Here is an 18,754-nt window from a genome sequence, read left to right as displayed (position 1 = left end):
GTTGGAGGTGCAAAACAAGTTTTCCGCGTATAGAGCAGCATTTTCTGGCCATTATCCGGCCAGAAATCCGGCCATAAATCCTGCCAATTTCTGGTTGGATTGCTACAGTGACTTTTTGTGCAATTTCTATTCATTCTTCACTGCTGCTCCGATTTTGCCTCAAATTCAACTGAACTTTTCTTGATGATAGAAGCTGATTTAACTCTTGACCAAAACATAAAACTTGTAGCCCTTTGAGTAGCTTTCCAATGCATCAAGAATCGCCTCATTTAGATTTGTGTAGTCTAAGAAATGATTGAAATACCCTTGACTGCTCAATGCTTTGTTTCTGCTTCGACCAATAGAAATTAGCTACTATAATTCAATTTTTTGACCTAGAAAATCTCAGAACTGGATTTTGATGTTTCACCAAAGTGTAGATCTATTTCTTATCTTCAAATTGGTTCAAGAATCGTCTCAATCCGATCACTGTAGCTCAAGTTATAGCCAAAATACGAAAATGTGTCAAAGCTGTCAAAAATTCACAAAATGCAAGTAAAAAGTGATAAAAACTTCATTTAATCACTTAAGACATTTTTTCCCAATTATAGCCAAAATGATTTATTTTCTTCCAATAATATAATCAAAGGGACTAAAAATAGCATAAAATATCATTCAATTATTACGTAAATTAGTCACTTAGCACATACTATACATTTTTTATACGACACAATAGAACTAGTGCCTGTCCTAAAAAGTTCATCGAGCAAAACCCCGACGCCCTGCAAAGTGATGCCTATGATTATTGCATGTCTATGATTGTTTCTCTTCTGAATTATTTTTATCAGTAGATTCAAATACGTCTATTAATATTTGTTGAATAGAAGGACCAAAACTATCAATCTCAAGCTCCACTTGCTTCTACATATTATCATCTGCATGACAAGAACTAGAAGATTTTTTCTTGAAGATAACATAGAAAATTCATCAAAAGTAACATCTCTACTGATTATAAATTTTGAAAAATTGAGATCAGGATACCACAATCTGTACCCTTTCACCTCAGAAGCATACCCAAGGAAAAAATACACTTTTTTGCTCAAAACTCTAATTTTTCATCATTCACATTCATGTATACTGAACACTCAAAAACTTTTAAATTAAAATAATCAACAAGAGTATCTGACCAAACTTGTTAGTTTTGAAATCAAAAGTTGCACAAGAAGTACGGTTGATAATATAACAAGCCATAGAGATCGCCTCTGCCCAAAATTCCATTGTCAACCCAACATTAGAGATCATATACCTTGCTCTCTTTAAAAGTGTTCTGTTTATACATTCGGACAGGCCATTTTGTTGAGGCGTCATCCTAACAATGTGATACCAAACAATTCCTTCATTCTTACATAATTTATCAAATTCACCTTTACAAAATTTCATGCCATTATCTGTTCTAAGCCGCTTTATCTATCTATCTATCTGTTCTCAATCAAACTTTTCATTACTTGAGAGTGAGGTAGACATCATTCTTATGTTTAAGAAAATAAACCTAAACTTTTCTTGAATAATCATCAATGAAAGTTAACATATACCTGGTACCATCCTTAGATGGAACACGAGATAGACCCGATAAATCTGAATAAATATAATTAAGAGTACCTTTCGTCTTATAAATTGCTCGTGACCTGAAACTTACTCTTTTTTACTTTTCAAAAATACAGTATTCATAGAATTCCAATGATTCAGTACTTTGACCACAAAGAAGTCCCTGTTTACTTAACATGTTCAAGCCATTCTCACCCATATGTCCCAAACGCATATGTCATAATTTGGTGATACCAGAATTAGATAAAGATGATGATGAAACTACAACCGAACCTGTGACAGTAGATCGCTGCAAAATATACAAACTATCAGATCTACAAGCTTTCATAATAACAAGAGCACCTTTTGAAACTTTCATAATACCATTTTCAGTTGTGCATTTGCACCCAAGAGTCTCCAGCATGCCCAAATAGATGAGATTCTTTTTCGAATCAAAAACATGTCTAACATTAGTGAGATTCTTTTTCCAATCAAGAACATGTCTAATATTAGTGAGTGTTCTCACAATATCAACATACATTTTAATTCAGATTGTACCCTTACCAACAACACAAATGGCATTATTGCCCATCCAAACAATTCATCATTACAAGGTTTATAAGTGGAAAACAAATCCTTATTAGGACACATGTGATAAGAACACCCCGAATTTAAAATTGATTTATTTTTAGACCTTGTCCTGTCATCAGTCACCAAAAATATTTTTGTCATTCTCATTAGCTGCAACACAAGATTCGACAATTTTAGTATTTTTCTCACCATATTTTCCCTTTGCTTTAATCTAGTTTTCAATTTAAAGCAATTTACCTTAATGTGCCCCATTTTGTGACAGTAATTACACTCCAAATTTCTATTTGGATTTAGATTTAGATTTAGATCTATCACTGTCAAATTCTTTTCTTTTGGTTCTGCCCTTAGCAACTAGACCTTCTGCCTAACCTCCATTAATTTTTTGATAATATTCCTGTTTATCTGCTTCTTAGATTTTAATGTAGATTTAATTTTTTGATACGAAATTGTTTCTTTTCCATAAATTATAGTATCATGAAAATATCTAAACGACTGGGGAAGAGAACATAAAAATAATAGGGTCTGATCCTCATCATCAATTTTTAAATCTATATTCTCCAAATCCATAATAATGGAATCAAATTTATCAAGATGTGAGAATATAGATATACCTTCAGTCGTGCGAAGCATATACGGACTTTACTTTCAATAAAGTCGATTCTTAATTGTTTTTTTCATGTACAAAGCTTTAAATTTGTCCCACATGGCCATTGTCGAAGTCTCAGCGGCTACCTCCCGCAAAACCTTGTTAGAGAGATTTAAGATAATACTGGATCGAGATTTCTTATCCATCTTAGCAAAATTTGCATCTGTTACACTCTCTAACTTTTTCTCAACTCCTTGTATCACTAAATCAACTCCATTTTGAACCAAAATGGCTTCCATCTTGAGCTGTCACATCCTGAAGTTAACATTCCTATTGAATTTCTCGACAACGGTCTTTGTTATTGTCATTGTTGTCACAAAATCGAAATCCTTAGAAGAAACTTTGATACCAGTTTATTAGGTCTGACCTTAGAAAATTGACGAAATAATTTTGGCAATCCCAAAATCCCAAAAGACAAATAACAAAGCAAAAATAAATAAAACAGAAACACAGGAATTTACATGGTTTAGTAAAATTAACCTACCTCCACAGAGGAGGAACAAAATTCTACTATGAAAAAGAGAGTACAAAAATGCCTTAGGAGAGTGTTTTTAGGTTCAAAACACCTAATACTTAAAATACAAAAGAGATCAAAATATTTTACTAAACAAAAATTTTAATGACCCAAAGACCCAAATAGTCTACTAAAGATCTTTTGGTTTGATGCATTTAATCCCATCACATGCTCACTGTATTTATAACAAACTAAGAGAAAGACTCCCTTGTACAAAAAACGATATGGGACAAAGCCACACATGATAATAATTCACCTACTTCATCCCCTTTCTATTAGAGTTAGCACAGCATTCTCGTTTTTTTTAGCAAAATTTCAACTTTATATTAATCAGCATACCTTTCCATATATCAGTACACGAAAGAGAAAGAAACAAAATTGTACCCAACTCCTTGCCTCAAATTCAACTGAACTTTTCTTGATGATAGAAGCTGATTTAACTCTTGACCAAAACATAAAACTTGTAGCCCTTTGAGTAGCTTTCCAATGCATCAAGAATCGCCTCATTTAGATTTGTGTAGTCTAAGAAATGATTGAAATACCCTTGACTGCTCAATGCTTTGTTTCTGCTTCGACCAATAGAAATTAGCTACTATAATTCAATTTTTTGACCTAGAAAATCTCAGAACTGGATTTTGATGTTTCACCAAAGTGTAGATCTATTTCTTATCTTCAAATTGGTTCAAGAATCGTCTCAATCCGATCACTGTAGCTCAAGTTATAGCCAAAATACGAAAATGTGTCAAAGCTGTCAAAAATTCACAAAATGCAAGTAAAAAGTGATAAAAACTTCATTTAATCACTTAAGACATTTTTTCCCAATTATAGCCAAAATGATTTATTTTCTTCCAATAATATAATCAAAGGACTAAAAATAGCATAAAATATCATTCAATTATTACGTAAATTAGTCACTTAGCACATACTATACATTTTTTATACGACACAATAGAACTAGTGCCTGTCCTAAAAAGTTCATCGAGCAAAACCCCGACGCCCTGCAAAGTGATGCCTATGATTATTGCATGTCTATGATTGTTTCTCTTCTGAATTATTTTTATCAGTAGATTCAAATACGTCTATTAATATTTGTTGAATAGAAGGACCAAAACTATCAATCTCAAGCTCCACTTGCTTCTACATATTATCATCTGCATGACAAGAACTAGAAGATTTTTTCTTGAAGATAACATAGAAAATTCATCAAAAGTAACATCTCTACTGATTATAAATTTGAAAAATTGAGATCAGGATACCACAATCTGTACCCTTTCACCTCAGAAGCATACCCAAGGAAAAAATACACTTTTTTGCTCAAAACTCTAATTTTTCATCATTCACATTCATGTATACTGAACACTCAAAAACTTTTAAATTAAAATAATCAACAAGAGTATCTGACCAAACTTGTTAGTTTTGAAATCAAAAGTTGCACAAGAAGTACGGTTGATAATATAACAAGCCATAGAGATCGCCTCTGCCCAAAATTCCATTGTCAACCCAACATTAGAGATCATATACCTTGCTCTCTTTAAAAGTGTTCTGTTTATACATTCGGACAGGCCATTTTGTTGAGGCGTCATCCTAACAATGTGATACCAAACAATTCCTTCATTCTTACATAATTTATCAAATTCACCTTTACAAAATTTCATGCCATTATCTGTTCTAAGCCGCTTTATCTATCTATCTATCTGTTCTCAATCAAACTTTTCATTACTTGAGAGTGAGGTAGACATCATTCTTATGTTTAAGAAAATAAACCTAAACTTTTCTTGAATAATCATCAATGAAAGTTAACATATACCTGGTACCATCCTTAGATGGAACACGAGATAGACCCGATAAATCTGAATAAATATAATTAAGAGTACCTTTCGTCTTATAAATTGCTCGTGACCTGAAACTTACTCTTTTTTACTTTTCAAAAATACAGTATTCATAGAATTCCAATGATTCAGTACTTTGACCACAAAGAAGTCCCTGTTTACTTAACATGTTCAAGCCATTCTCACCCATATGTCCCAAACGCATATGTCATAATTTGGTGATACCAGAATTAGATAAAGATGATGATGAAACTACAACCGAACCTGTGACAGTAGATCGCTGCAAAATATACAAACTATCAGATCTACAAGCTTTCATAATAACAAGAGCACCTTTTGAAACTTTCATAATACCATTTTCAGTTGTGCATTTGCACCCAAGAGTCTCCAGCATGCCCAAATAGATGAGATTCTTTTTCGAATCAAAAACATGTCTAACATTAGTGAGATTCTTTTTCCAATCAAGAACATGTCTAATATTAGTGAGTGTTCTCACAATATCAACATACATTTTAATTCAGATTGTACCCTTACCAACAACACAAATGGCATTATTGCCCATCCAAACAATTCATCATTACAAGGTTTATAAGTGGAAAACAAATCCTTATTAGGACACATGTGATAAGAACACCCCGAATTTAAAATTGATTTATTTTTAGACCTTGTCCTGTCATCAGTCACCAAAAATATTTTTGTCATTCTCATTAGCTGCAACACAAGATTCGACAATTTTAGTATTTTTCTCACCATATTTTCCCTTTGCTTTAATCTAGTTTTCAATTTAAAGCAATTTACCTTAATGTGCCCCATTTTGTGACAGTAATTACACTCCAAATTTCTATTTGGATTTAGATTTAGATTTAGATCTATCACTGTCAAATTCTTTTCTTTTGGTTCTGCCCTTAGCAACTAGACCTTCTGCCTAACCTCCATTAATTTTTTGATAATATTCCTGTTTATCTGCTTCTTAGATTTTAATGTAGATTTAATTTTTTGATACGAAATTGTTTCTTTTCCATAAATTATAGTATCATGAAAATATCTAAACGACTGGGGAAGAGAACATAAAAATAATAGGGTCTGATCCTCATCATCAATTTTTAAATCTATATTCTCCAAATCCATAATAATGGAATCAAATTTATCAAGATGTGAGAATATAGATATACCTTCAGTCGTGCGAAGCATATACGGACTTTACTTTCAATAAAGTCGATTCTTAATTGTTTTTTTCATGTACAAAGCTTTAAATTTGTCCCACATGGCCATTGTCGAAGTCTCAGCGGCTACCTCCCGCAAAACCTTGTTAGAGAGATTTAAGATAATACTGGATCGAGATTTCTTATCCATCTTAGCAAAATTTGCATCTGTTACACTCTCTAACTTTTTCTCAACTCCTTGTATCACTAAATCAACTCCATTTTGAACCAAAATGGCTTCCATCTTGAGCTGTCACATCCTGAAGTTAACATTCCTATTGAATTTCTCGACAACGGTCTTTGTTATTGTCATTGTTGTCACAAAATCGAAATCCTTAGAAGAAACTTTGATACCAGTTTATGTCACGTTCGTCTTGATCGCACCGAAATCCTTCACATCCTTTTTTGGCGAATCCAAAACAGAACAATGGATCATCATACACAATAATAATAACAGATGAAAACATAAGGTTTAGTTTTCCTATAATAAATTTTAACCTTTCCTGAATTACCTTAAGTAAGTCCGAGTTCTCCATAGTGGAACCAACACCGGTCGGCGATTGAAAATCCAACGCCAATGATTCAGAACTCGAGCACTTTCTCCCAGGGTAGAGTGGAAATACAAAACAAAAAAATTCAAAAAATCAGTATAGTAATTCCGATTTGATGAGGGGAGAAATTAGCCATATCAACAAAATAATAATGTCAATAAAATAATAACGTTTCTGGACCTTCATCCGGGGGCATCCGGGGTTTATATGAGGGATTTTCATCGGTTTTGATCTCCGGTTTTGATCTTTGTGTTATAATGGGAGTTGCGAGGCAGAGATCGAAGTTTGTCAAAGGTGAGAAGGCTGTTTACACTTTACAGGAGCTGATGCTGATTTGGGACTTTGTGGGGCAAGCCCAGCATAGTATAGGCCACATGTTGGAATTAGTTTGACGGCATTAGGAGCTGAATGCACAAATATTGCTTAATTTGTTTAAAATATTTTGCGTGACGATTAGGCCACTTTCTTCTCCAATCTTAAAAAAAAAAAATTATATCTCCAATAAAGTACTATTAAAAATAGTCTATCGTAATGAAATTTATCATCATAGTTTATCATTAAACAACAAATATGGGCATAAAATTTGACACTCATTCCTTTGTAATTGTGCAAAATAAATTAAACTTTATTAGATGAGGGCATTTTAAGACATCCAATAAATTTTTTATGCTATTTCAACATTTGGGTACTAAAAGTGTCAAATTAGGGCGGTAAATGTAATTTTAAAACTTTGAGAGAGTTTAGTGAAATTGCTGAAAACCTCAGGGTAGGTTTGTGAAATTATCACTTTATCATAAAACATTCTACCATTCCTTTAGAGAAATAACAATAATGTTGTTACTTGTTACCAATATATTCTTACTACAATATTGCCAATGTAAACATCTGTTTAGTGCTATTGGGCCTCCCTAATATTGCAAATAAAGTCTCTTTAAATCACATAAATTGAGCAAGAGACATAAAAATTTTATATATTATATAGTACCACTTTCATATGAGGCAGCATATATGTAAATTGTGACTCCTATGTCACTCTAACTAGAAAATCAAAAGCGTACTCTGAAAAATGAAGGCAGTATTACATAAATATTGAAGAAATTTTGTAACAAGATGGTATCCCCATTTTTTTAAGTAAAATTTGGATAGGCTGGTTCCGATCACAACCACGGATCAGGGCATGCCTTTGACCACAAGTTGGTCCAACAAAGCTCATTATCATTTTTCATATAAGAAAGGTAGTAGAAAACAAAATATCTATTTAAGATTCTAGTATCAATCCAACTTTCTAATCAAATCACATTATAGTGAAGCTATACTACTAACCGGAATGAATATATCAAACATTCTAAACCTCAGCAGGATTATGAACGATTTACATGAGTTGTAAATTGTTTGATTCTCTAGCCTATAAGTTCTTGGGCACTAAAGCAGACATTGCAACACAGCACATGAGCAACATGGCTCATGTATGGTACCACTTTTTTTCTTCTTATTTTAATCAAACAAGTCACATGTTGTACACTTGACCATAGAAAAAGTAAATATGTTGACCATAAAATGTTGCTTGTTTAAAATTAAATAAAATACAAATGCTATTACGCCTTTTACTTTCCTAACTCAATAATAGAAGTCAGTTTATCAAACTATCACCAATTTTTCCAGTCTTATGGAATGGCGAATTAGTCATTAAGATTTCTTGAGTATCAAATACATGTTTGCAAAGAGTTGACATATGGTTTAATGGTTTTTCTTTTTCATATTTTATCCTTTCTCCTGTCAATTTATGCCATAGAAATCCCCCCAAATAATTTGACCCTATGGACCAATAACATCAATAGATTTAGATAGGTATGGTTTTTTTTTTTCCACACAATTTAAGAAAAGTTGTTAGTTTTGTTGGAAGAATAAATCTAGTTTATTATCTTCCTAAAATTTTCTTACATTAAATGGAGTATGACTAATTAAATTTACATTAAATAAGTTAGGTTATATTCAATAACAACTTACATTAAAAAAATGGCATTTTAGAGAAATTATAAGTTAACTACATTCTTTAATTAAACAGTGGATTATAATTTAGAAAAATGAAAAAGGAAAATAAACTTATCAAAGTGGAAAAGAGGAAGTAAAATTTAATCAACAGTTCTATAAATAGGCTCAGTTATCACTAATAGAAGTATATTCTTCCACTCTCCACAGCCAAAATTTTTATGTGCTAATCGCTATACTATCGTTGGGATGATGGGCATAGTGTTTAAACTTGTCCTTTTGATTCTCATGCTTTGCCCCCTGGCAATCAACTCAAGCCTTCAGTACCTTACTTTTGTGCAACAATGGCCGAAAGGCTATTGTACTGTTAATCCAGCTAATCCAAGCAGATGTCAAAGAAACCCTTTGCCAACCGTTTGACAATCCATGGTCTTTGGCCGGGCAACTTCACCAAAATTTTGCTAAGTTGCATAGGTTCTTGATATACTCCACTATGTATAATTTCTCTAGGGCTTTCAAATGTCTTGAACATGAAATATGCACCTACACAGGTTCACTAATGTAATGATCATTCTTGTAAGTAGACTTTCCAGGATTGGAACAACAGAAGCTTACAGTGGCCAGACCTCGCGAAACCATCGCCAACTGCGCAAATGTTTCAACACAAGAGGTTTCAATCATTTTGGAGACATGAATGGGACATGCATGGGAAATGCTCGGAAAACATGTAGTAACTTCTATAATAGAGACAGAAGAGGTTTCAATCGTTTTGTAATGTAGTAACTTTTATTGTCTTCATCATTCTCATTTCATACACTTCATCTCAGAATTCATTTTATTTGCTACATGATCTTCTCCCACAATAACGATGCTCAATGCCATTTTTAGTTGGGAAGTACTAAAGTGTGGTGGAAATGGTGAGATGATTTATGCAGGGAAACTTATTGTGTCGGTGCCACAACTCCCAGTTCGCAAAAATCGTGAAGGACAATCAATAATTGTTGTCATAACAGCAGTGAAACAAATGCCAATTTCTACCAGGACTGGAGTTTGATAGGGAGGAGTCACGCACATCAAATCTGGCACATGGTTACTGATAGCTCTGTAAATAGTATAATTTATTGAACTTACGGTAGGATTGCTGCCAGGACGTATATTATGTCCTTGACTTAGCTGAATAGTCCTGCTGAAGTATGTGGTTTCACTGCTGCTACGACAACGATTATTGAGTGTCCTTCACGATTTCTGTGAACTGGGAGTTGTGGCACCGGCACGATAAGTTTCCCTGCATAAATCATCTCACCATTTCCACCACACTTTAGTACTTCCCAACTAAAATGGCATTGAGCATCGTTATTGTTGTGGAAGATCATGTAGCAAATAAAATGAATTCTAAGATGAAGTGAATGAATTGAGAATAATGAAGACAAATAAAAGTTACTACATTACAAGAGAGCTATTATAGTACTACTGACTCGCTGTGGGATTTCATTCATTTGTTAGCTTTTACAACTCTCAACTCTATACAACCCAACTACATCAAAAAACGTGATTATTTTTTATAATTCAATGGATCACAGCTATTAAATCTCTCAGCTTACCATATAGCCATAAAGCATCCAGCTAAAGCCTAAAGCATATCAAAACCCAAGAAAATTCAGTTTTCAGCAGCATCCCAAGAAAGAAATGTGGACGGCAGAATTATGAGCAGCTAAGTTTTGTCTGTTAATCAAACAGCAAAATTCTTTCAGGTTGGTGATGGCATAGCTCCATTGAAGGAACTTTGGCTACTAGAGTAGGACAAAAATAGATGGCAAACAAGAAATGGCAGCATGAAGCTCAGAACAGCAAGTGTAGCTTTTCTGGTCTTGGGTTCATTGAAGTTGTCCTTCTCCTCGAGCGATTGAATGAAGCTTTTAACGAAATTTATCACAGCATCCAAAACACTCTTAGGTTGTAGATAGATGTCTCTGGCATCTAACATCTGAAGTTGAGTACTCCTGAGATGTTTCGTTACAATCTCTGCCACAAATTACACTTCATTATTTCTGATTTCATAGTTGTGGACTGATTGTTGAGGCTATGGCTTCTTTCTGCTCTTGAGAAGCGGTATTTACTGATAAAAAAAAGGAGGTCAACTCAGTGAAGCAACAGTTTCTAATGCAAGTGATGTTGCCGGAGTCAATGGATCAGTTAAATTCTGTACAGTATATACATCTACAATCAGTTTGATGAGTCTAAACGTGTAAAGCTCTTCCATCAACAATTACACAAGCTCTCTGATAATAAATACTCCATCCGTCCCAATTTTGGGAATTCAACTTTTTTAGAATAGTAGTTTAATTGTGATGTTTGTATTTCTATTTTCAATTTTACTCTCACAAATTCAAAATTTAAATTTGAAAGGTGACATGCATATGAATAGAAAGAAATATTATATTGGAAAAAGAGACTAAAACATGTTTTAATTTTTTAAACATGACAAATGTTTTGGGACATCTCAAAATGAAAATATGACACTTTTTATGGGATGGAGGGAGTAAATATTTTCTTTCACAAATCTCTTAACACAAAATATTTGATGAAAGGCCAATGCAGTACAATCAAATAACAAAACACAAATTTGAGGGAAAAAATAACGCATTAAAAAAAAAAAGAACTAGTTAAAGAATGCCGTGTTTAAAGAACTTTTGCACCATGTAGCAAGGCAAAGTAAATCTATACATACTCTAAAAGAAATGAAATGGTAATAATAGTAAAACAGTACTACTTTATTACAATAACTTCAGTACTTGAAGATGGAGATACGGGCTTAGGTGAAGCAACAGTCCCCCAGATGCAAGTGAAGTTGCCGGACTCAATGAATCAGTCATATTCTATACCACAAATACATCATAGTTTAGTTCAATAAGGCTAAACAAGTAAAAGTTAATAATCAAGAATTCTGCAAGTTCTTCTCCTAACACAAGCAATCCAATAAGAGCCCTATACCATAACCTTAAAAAATGAGATACAAATTAATAAGAAAAAAAGTACTCAAACTATGTGAACCCCTAAACAAATCCAAAGCTAATAAAAGCAAATTAGCAGTAGTTTATTACCATAACTTTAGTACTCGACGACAGAGAGGTGAGGTCACATGATTTAACAGTCTCCAGTGCAAGTGAAGTTGCCAAACTCTTTTTTTTTTTCTCGGGACACAAATAAATTTTATTCTAAACCTACTCCTATTCTACACTAAGGGGAAGGCATGGATTCAAAAGGGTCAATGAAGAATTCAGAGGGGACTGAATAGACACCGAACCAAACAGATGTCTTTGCATCCGCTGGTGAAATTTTCAAAGAATCTTAAACAAGAATGCAGGTCAAGAGATTCGATTCCACCGGTGAAGTTGCCAGACTCGATAAATCAGCTATATTCTATGCCAAAAATACGTCTAAAATCAATTTGATAAGTCTAAACAAGTAACAAAACACGATCATGCAGTCTTTCAATTGACAGTCAACAATTTCATAGGTCTCCTAACTCAAAGAATCCAATAAAAGCCTCATGGCAGTACAATTAACTAACGAGACACTAATTTAACAGGAAAAAATTGTTTGTTGAGTAAATGAAAAGCTGGTCAAAGACCGCTGTGTTTGGAGAAGTTTTGCACAGTAACAGGAAAAGTACTCAAATTATATCAACTCCAAAACAAATCAAATTCTAAAACTACAACTTTACTCCCATGACTTTTTTACTTAATGACAAAGGGGTGAGGTCAGATGAACAGTTTCCCTCGAAAACAAGCAAATATTCCTTCAAAGGTACACAAACATCCGAATAATAGACCTATGCGATACACTTAAATAACAAGACACAAATTTAATACGAAAACTAACTTATAAGTTAAACAAAGCACTATTCCAAGAATGCGGTCATCGGAGAAGATTAGCACAACAATGAAAAGTACTAAAACTATATGAGTTCTAAAATAAATCAAATGATAATAAGAGCAAATTACTAGTAGTGTATTACGATGACTTTACTACTAAAGGGGTGGCATCAGATGAAGCAACCGTCTCCAATGCAAGTGAAGTTGCGGGATTTGATGGATCAGCTATATTCTGTACCACAAATGCAACTAAATTAAATGTGATAAGTCTGAATGAGTAAAAATCCTACATCAACAATGACACAAGCTCTCTATAACAATTAAATATTCTTTCCCACCCTCCTAACACAAGTTAGTTAATAGAAGCCCTACATAGCACAATCAAATAACAATACACAGATTTGATGGGAAAAAATAACTCATTAATTGAACAAAGCAATAGCAAGAGCATGCTGTATTTAAGAAGTTTTGCACAATGTAGGAACGCAGAGTAAAACTATACGAACTCTAACACAAAAAAAAAAATAATAATAATATCAAGTTACAAAAACTTCATTACCGTAACTGTAGAACTTGACGACAGAGGGGTAGGGTGAGCAGATGAAGCAACAGTGTCCGATGCAAATGAAGTTCCAAGACTAAACCAATCAGTAATATTCTGTACCAAAAATATATCTAAAATCAGCTCAAGAAGTCAAAAAAATAGAACTCTTCAATCCAATCATGCAAGCACTCCACAATAAGAAACATTATTTCAGAAGTCTCTTAATACAAGCAATCCAATAAGAGCTCCGTGCAATACAATTAAATAACAAGAAAGAAACTTAATGGGAAAACCAAACTTATCACTTAAACAAAGCATCTGCGCTTGGAGATATTTTGTCAAACGTAACAACTAAGTAACTATGTGAATGTCAAAACAAACTATGTGAGCATCAAAACAAATCAAATACTAATAAGAACAAATTACGAGCATCTTATTACCGTAACTTTCATATTTGATGGCAGAGGTGTGACATCAGATGAACCAATAGTCTCTAATGCAAATAAAGCTACCGTATTCAATGGATCCATAGTATTCTGTACAAGAATTACATCTAAAATCAATTTAATAATTCTAAACAAGCAAACTCCTCAACAAGTATGCAAACTCTCTACAATAAATATTTTTTATAAGTATCGAAACACAAGTTAAATAAAAGTCCTATGCAGTACGATTATATAACAAGACAGAAAATTTGGATAAGTTTTGCATAATACAGCAGGAAAGAGTAACGGTCCAAAAACTTCAAAACAAATCAATGTTTATGAGACCAAATTACCAGTAATTTATTACCGCATCTTTGTTTTAAATTGTTCTGCATGGCCTAAAGTTTCACGTACAAAAGAGAATTAGGAGCTGCTACTGGAGTTGGGTACAATTTTGTTTCTTTCTCTTTCGTGTACTGATATATGGAAAGGTATGCTGATTAATATAAAGTTGAAATTTTGCTAAAAAAAACGAGAATGCTGTGCTAACTCTAATAGAAAGGGGATGAAGTAGGTGAATTATTATCATGTGTGGCTTTGTCCCATATCGTTTTTTGTACAAGGGAGTCTTTCTCTTAGTTTGTTATAAATACAGTGAGCATGTGATGGGATTAAATGCATCAAACCAAAAGATCTTTAGTAGACTATTTGGGTCTTTGGGTCATTAAAATTTTTGTTTAGTAAAATATTTTGATCTCTTTTGTATTTTAAGTATTAGGTGTTTTGAACCTAAAAACACTCTCCTAAGGCATTTTTGTACTCTCTTTTTCATAGTAGAATTTTGTTCCTCCTCTGTGGAGGTAGGTTAATTTTACTAAACCATGTAAATTCCTGTGTTTCTGTTTTATTTATTTTTGCTTTGTTATTTGTCTTTTGGGATTTTGGGATTGCCAAAATTATTTCGTCAATTTTCTAAGGTCAGACCTAATAAACTGGTATCAAAGTTTCTTCTAAGGATTTCGATTTTGTGACAACAATGACAATAACAAAGACCGTTGTCGAGAAATTCAATAGGAATGTTAACTTCAGGATGTGACAGCTCAAGATGGAAGCCATTTTGGTTCAAAATGGAGTTGATTTAGTGATACAAGGAGTTGAGAAAAAGTTAGAGAGTGTAACAGATGCAAATTTTGCTAAGATGGATAAGAAATCTCGATCCAGTATTATCTTAAATCTCTCTAACAAGGTTTTGCGGGAGGTAGCCGCTGAGACTTCGACAATGGCCATGTGGGACAAATTTAAAGCTTTGTACATGAAAAAAACAATTAAGAATCGACTTTATTGAAAGTAAAGTCCGTATATGCTTCGCACGACTGAAGGTATATCTATATTCTCACATCTTGATAAATTTGATTCCATTATTATGGATTTGGAGAATATAGATTTAAAAATTGATGATGAGGATCAGACCCTATTATTTTTATGTTCTCTTCCCCAGTCGTTTAGATATTTTCATGATACTATAATTTATGGAAAAGAAACAATTTCGTATCAAAAAATTAAATCTACATTAAAATCTAAGAAGCAGATAAACAGGAATATTATCAAAAAATTAATGGAGGTTAGGCAGAAGGTCTAGTTGCTAAGGGCAGAACCAAAAGAAAAGAATTTGACAGTGATAGATCTAAATCTAAATCTAAATCCAAATAGAAATTTGGAGTGTAATTACTGTCACAAAATGGGGCACATTAAGGTAAATTGCTTTAAATTGAAAACTAGATTAAAGCAAAGGGAAAATATGGTGAGAAAAATACTAAAATTGTCGAATCTTGTGTTGCAGCTAATGAGAATGACAAAAATATTTTTGGTGACTGATGACAGGACAAGGTCTAAAAATAAATCAATTTTAAATTCGGGGTGTTCTTATCACATGTGTCCTAATAAGGATTTGTTTTCCACTTATAAACCTTGTAATGATGAATTGTTTGGATGGGCAATAATGCCATTTGTGTTGTTGGTAAGGGTACAATCTGAATTAAAATGTATGTTGATATTGTGAGAACACTCACTAATATTAGACATGTTCTTGATTGGAAAAAGAATCTCACTAATGTTAGACATGTTTTTGATTCGAAAAAGAATCTCATCTATTTGGGCATGCTGGAGACTCTTGGGTGCAAATGCACAACTGAAAATGGTATTATGAAAGTTTCAAAAGGTGCTCTTGTTATTATGAAAGCTTGTAGATCTGATAGTTTGTATATTTTGCAGCGATCTACTGTCACAGGTTCGGTTGTAGTTTCATCATCATCTTTATCTAATTCTGGTATCACCAAATTATGACATATGCGTTTGGGACATATGGGTGAGAATGGCTTGAACATGTTAAGTAAACAGGGACTTCTTTGTGGTCAAAGTACTGAATCATTGGAATTCTATGAATACTGTATTTTTGAAAAGTAAAAAAGAGTAAGTTTCAGGTCACGAGCAATTTATAAGACGAAAGGTACTCTTAATTATATTTATTCAGATTTATCGGGTCTATCTCGTGTTCCATCTAAGGATGGTACCAGGTATATGTTAACTTTCATTGATGATTATTCAAGAAAAGTTTAGGTTTATTTTCTTAAACATAAGAATGATGTCTACCTCACTCTCAAGTAATGAAAAGTTTGATTGAGAACAGATAGATAGATAGATAAAGCGGCTTAGAACAGATAATGGCATGAAATTTTGTAAAGGTGAATTTGATAAATTATGTAAGAATGAAGGAATTGTTTGGTATCACATTGTTAGGATGACGCCTCAACAAAATGGCCTGTCCGAATGTATAAACAGAACACTTTTAAAGAGAGCAAGGTATATGATCTCTAATGTTGGGTTGACAATGGAATTTTGGGCAGAGGCGATCTCTATGGCTTGTTATATTATCAACCGTACTTCTTGTGCAACTTTTGATTTCAAAACTAACAAGTTTGGTCAGATACTCTTGTTGATTATTTTAATTTAAAAGTTTTTGAGTGTTCAGTATACATGAATGTGAATGATGAAAAATTAGAGTTTTGAGCAAAAAAGTGTATTTTTTCCTTGGGTATGCTTCTGAGGTGAAAGGGTACAGATTGTGGTATCCTGATCTCAATTTTTCAAAATTTATAATCAGTAGAGATGTTACTTTTGATGAATTTTCTATGTTATCTTCAAGAAAAAATCTTCTAGTTCTTGTCATGCAGATGATAATATGTAGAAGCAAGTGGAGCTTGAGATTGATAGTTTTGGTCCTTCTATTCAACAAATATTAATAGACGTATTTGAATCTACTGATAAAAATAATTCAGAAGAGAAACAATCATAGACATGCAATAATCATAGGCATCACTTTGCAGGGCGTCGGGGTTTTGCTCGATGAACTTTTTAGGACAGGCACTAGTTCTATTGTGTCGTATAAAAAATGTATAGTATGTGCTAAGTGACTAATTTACGTAATAATTGAATGATATTTTATGCTATTTTTAGTCCCTTTGATTATATTATTGGAAGAAAATAAATCATTTTGGCTATAATTGGGAAAAAATGTCTTAAGTGATTAAATGAAGTTTTTATCACTTTTTACTTGCATTTTGTGAATTTTTGACAGCTTTGACACATTTTCGTATTTTGGCTATAACTTGAGCTACAGTGATCGGATTGAGACGATTCTTGAACCAATTTGAAGATAAGAAATAGATCTACACTTTGGTGAAACATCAAAATCCAGTTCTGAGATTTTCTAGGTCAAAAAATTGAATTATAGTAGCTAATTTCTATTGGTCGAAGCAGAAACAAAGCATTGAGCAGTCAAGGGTATTTCAATCATTTCTTAGACTACACAAATCTAAATGAGGCGATTCTTGATGCATTGGAAAGCTACTCAAAGGGCTACAAGTTTTATGTTTTGGTCAAGAGTTAAATCAGCTTCTATCATCAAGAAAAGTTCAGTTGAATTTGAGGCAAAATCGGAGCAGCAGTGAAGAATGAATAGAAATTGCACAAAAAGTCACTGTAGCAATCCAACCAGAAATTGGCAGGATTTATGGCCGGATTTCTGGCCGGATAATGGCCAGAAAATGCTGCTCTATACGCGGAAAACTTGTTTTGCACCTCCAACAAGTCACATGTAATGCTAGACATGTGACAAACACTTTGCAGCTATAAAAAGGAAGTGTAAGCCTCATTCTTTGACCACCTTTTACCTTTATATAGCCAAAATCTTGCAAGATTCAAGGGAGAGACATATGGGAGAAAGCTTGGAGTCTGCAGAAATGTAGCTCTTCCATTTTCTGAGTGTTAGATGAGTTTAATATAGAGTAGTAGTTCATCCATCTTGTTTATTAGCTAGATGAAGAAGAGGTTGGAGGATGAAGAAGGCAAGGAGATGAACTCATGTGACAAGGGTTACATTCCTTTCCAACTCTTTATCTTTTGTACTTGATTCCAAGTTTAGTTAATATGCAAGTTATGGATTTATATGTTATTATGTGTTTCTAAAGTTTATGCCTTGGGTTTGGTTGAACTTTCTATAATTGCTAGTGTTTATTATTTGGTTAATTGATGCCATTATTTTGAACAAGTTATTTAGCACTTTAGCTCTTTGAAATCATGATTAATTTGGTACCATTGATTGTGATTATTTAAGGTGTTGTTTCTGCAATGAAAATTGAGATTTAACACTGGTTCAAGAAGTGCTAAACATAGGGAGTACACTCACGAGAGTAGAGGTGCATCTATGTGATTTTAGTGATTCATTTCATGTAATTTCATTGAAGAAATGAACTTGTAGCTAATTTCATAACCATGAGAATAGGTATGAATTAGTTATGAGTATAATTGATTCACTACGAAAGTAGGATTCATATGCATAAGGAAATTACACCATAGCTAGTCTAGATAGTAGCATTCAATGATCCAAAATAGCACTTGCATGAGTAGTTAGGGATACCATAACCTAAGGAGCCTTCATTTGTTATTTTCTTGTGTAAGTTCAGTGGG

At 33.1% G+C, this 18,754-nt stretch overlaps 2 long non-coding RNA genes across 2 annotated transcripts; one reads left to right on the top strand and one right to left on the bottom strand.

Annotated features, from left to right (window-relative positions):
• Positions 1–6,857: 6,857 nt before the first annotated feature.
• LOC140006342 (uncharacterized) lies at positions 6,858–7,181 on the bottom strand. Its single transcript, XR_011813970.1, has 2 exons — positions 7,077–7,181; positions 6,858–6,941 (listed from the first exon to the last, which is right to left on the bottom strand). It is a non-coding gene; the product is annotated as an uncharacterized lncRNA (long non-coding RNA).
• A 2,087-nt stretch (positions 7,182–9,268) lies between these two features.
• On the top strand, positions 9,269–9,723 carry LOC140006273 (uncharacterized). The gene is made up of 2 exons (XR_011813912.1): positions 9,269–9,359; positions 9,470–9,723. It is a non-coding gene; the product is annotated as an uncharacterized lncRNA (long non-coding RNA).
• The last annotated feature ends 9,031 nt before the right edge of the window (positions 9,724–18,754 follow it).

The sequence above is a fragment of the Coffea arabica genome, chromosome 5e (genome assembly GCF_036785885.1).
Source record: "Coffea arabica cultivar ET-39 chromosome 5e, Coffea Arabica ET-39 HiFi, whole genome shotgun sequence".
In the NCBI taxonomy this organism is placed as follows: Eukaryota; Viridiplantae; Streptophyta; class Magnoliopsida; order Gentianales; family Rubiaceae; genus Coffea; species Coffea arabica.
The sequence above is the reverse complement of the archived record's forward strand: the minus strand, read 5'-3'. Positions and strand labels throughout refer to the sequence as shown.